Source organism: Etheostoma cragini, chromosome 16 (genome assembly GCF_013103735.1).
Source record: "Etheostoma cragini isolate CJK2018 chromosome 16, CSU_Ecrag_1.0, whole genome shotgun sequence".
NCBI classification, from domain to species: domain Eukaryota; kingdom Metazoa; phylum Chordata; class Actinopteri; order Perciformes; family Percidae; genus Etheostoma; species Etheostoma cragini.
The window spans coordinates 24,507,295-24,509,479 of NC_048422.1; the positions used below are offsets into that span (position 1 = coordinate 24,507,295).

At 31.3% G+C, this 2,185-nt stretch overlaps 1 protein-coding gene across 1 annotated transcript in view; it reads right to left on the reverse strand.

The window, feature by feature from the left end:
- The window catches only part of LOC117959762 (WAS/WASL-interacting protein family member 2-like), an 18,640-nt gene that overhangs the window by 5,585 nt on the left and 10,870 nt on the right, over positions 1-2,185 (reverse strand). The window lies entirely within an intron of this gene.

Genomic DNA, 2,185 nt, shown 5'->3' on the forward strand with positions numbered 1-2,185 from the left:
TGTGTGTGTGTGATGATGGTGATGATGGTGATGGTGATGGTGATGAAGATGATGGTGATGATGATGATGATGATGATGATGCTCCTCCTCCTGTTGCAGATGGCTGGATTACATCGCTGTGGGGAAGAGGCTCCCCGGGACGCGGTTCATCGCCTTCAAAGTTCCTCTGAAGCAGGTGTGTGTTCTCTTCCTGTCGACCTTCGTCATATTCATATTTTATTTTATTTATATCTGTCGACCGCGCCCCCTTCGTCCTTCTGGCTGCAAAAATAAAAATAAATAGCAACATTTTTTTTAAACATTTTTTTTACACATCATCTGATGTTTTTGTCACTTTTTGGACCATTTTATTTAATTTTGTAAAATATATTTTTACATGTTTTGACATTTTTGTCACTTTTTAAAATGTATTTTTTCACTTTTTTGGCCGTTGAAATTTTTTGTTTTAGATTTTTGACACATCATCTGACGTTTTTTGAACTGAATTTTTAAAATGTTTTTGTCACTTTTTTGACCGTTTTTATTAAAAAATTAAAATAAAATATTTTTTTGAAATGTTCTGACAATTTTGTCACTTTTTTATCAGTTTTTTTACGGCCAATTTTTTGACCATTTAATTTAATTTTGTAAAATATATTTTTACAATTTTCGGAATTTCTGTCACTTTTTAAAATGTATTTTTTCACATTTTTGTCACTTTTTTGACCGTTTTTATTAAAAAAATTAAAATATTTTTTTGAAATGTTCTGACAATTTTGTCAATTTTTTATCAGTTTTTTTACGGCCAATTTTTTGACCATTTAATTTAATTTTGTAAAATATATTGTTACAATTTTCGAAATTTCTGTCACTTTTTAAAATGTATTTTTTCACATTTTTGTCACTTTTTGGGATCGTTGAAAAAAAATATTTAGATTTTTGACATATCATCTGACGTTTTGTCGCTTTAAAAAAAAAAAATTTTAGCCCTTTTTTTATTAAATGTTCTTGACAAAATTTAAGCACTTTTTTGATCGTTTTAACTAAATTTTTTAAAATATATTTTTTAAATGTTCTGACAATTTTGTCACTTTTTAAAATGTTTTTTTAAAGTTTTTTCAGTGTATTTACGGCCATTTAAAAAAATATATATATTTTTTTGATACATCATTTGATGTTTTTGTCACTTTTTTGACCATTTTATTTAATTTTGTAAAATATATTTTTACACGTTTCGACATTTTTGTCACTTTTTAAAATGTATTTTTTCACTTTTTTGTCACTTTTTGGCCGTTGAATATTTAGATTTTTGACATATCATCTGACTTTTTTGTCACTTTTTTGACCGTTTTTATTACATTTTTTAAAATATTTTTTTTTCAGTTTTTATCAGTTTTTTTCTGCCATTTAAAAAAATATTTTTATATTTTTTGACACTTCTTCTGACGTTTTTGTCAATTAAATTTAAACATTAAAAAATATATTTTTAATACATTCTGACAATTGTGGATGAATGTATTTCAATGGATGAAATTATTGGCCCCCCTGGAACTTTTCCAGAAAATGCCCAATTTCTCCCAGAAAAATGCTTTAATATACACATGTTTATTAAATATTAAGTTGAGGGTACCAACAATTTGGTCTCACCTAATTTTTGAATTTTGTGTGAAATGATGTAAAATTTGCCTTTTTTCTCCTCCTGTTTTTGGGCAGTTCCAGAGCACTTAAAGGTAATAAACATGTGTATGCCAAAACCTTTGTCATGGCAACAGTATTCTGGGAGAAAAGGTGCATTTTCTGGAAAAGTTCCAGGGAGGGGGGGGGCAATAATTTCCCCCATGACTGTATAACGCCACTTTACATTCATTCAGTGCTTTTTGCACATTGTCTGTTGTTGTTGTTTTTACTGTAGAAACTGCTGCTGTAACAAGGGAATGTCCCCGTTGTGGGATTAATAAAGTTTTATCTTAAATAATAAAAAATGTTTTTTTTGGGGGGGGGGCACCTGGTTGCTTACCTGGTAGATGGTGCCCCCTGGTCCAAGGCTCAGTCCTTGCTGCAGCAGGCGGGGTTTGAGTCCCCCCCCAGGAGGTCCCGGTCTTTAACGGTCTTTCTGTCTCTGATGGGAGTCGCTTGGCTTCTCTCTTTTTGTCTCTCTCTCTCCACCCCCCCACCCCCCCAGGACCCAGGAGGTCCTGGTCTTTAA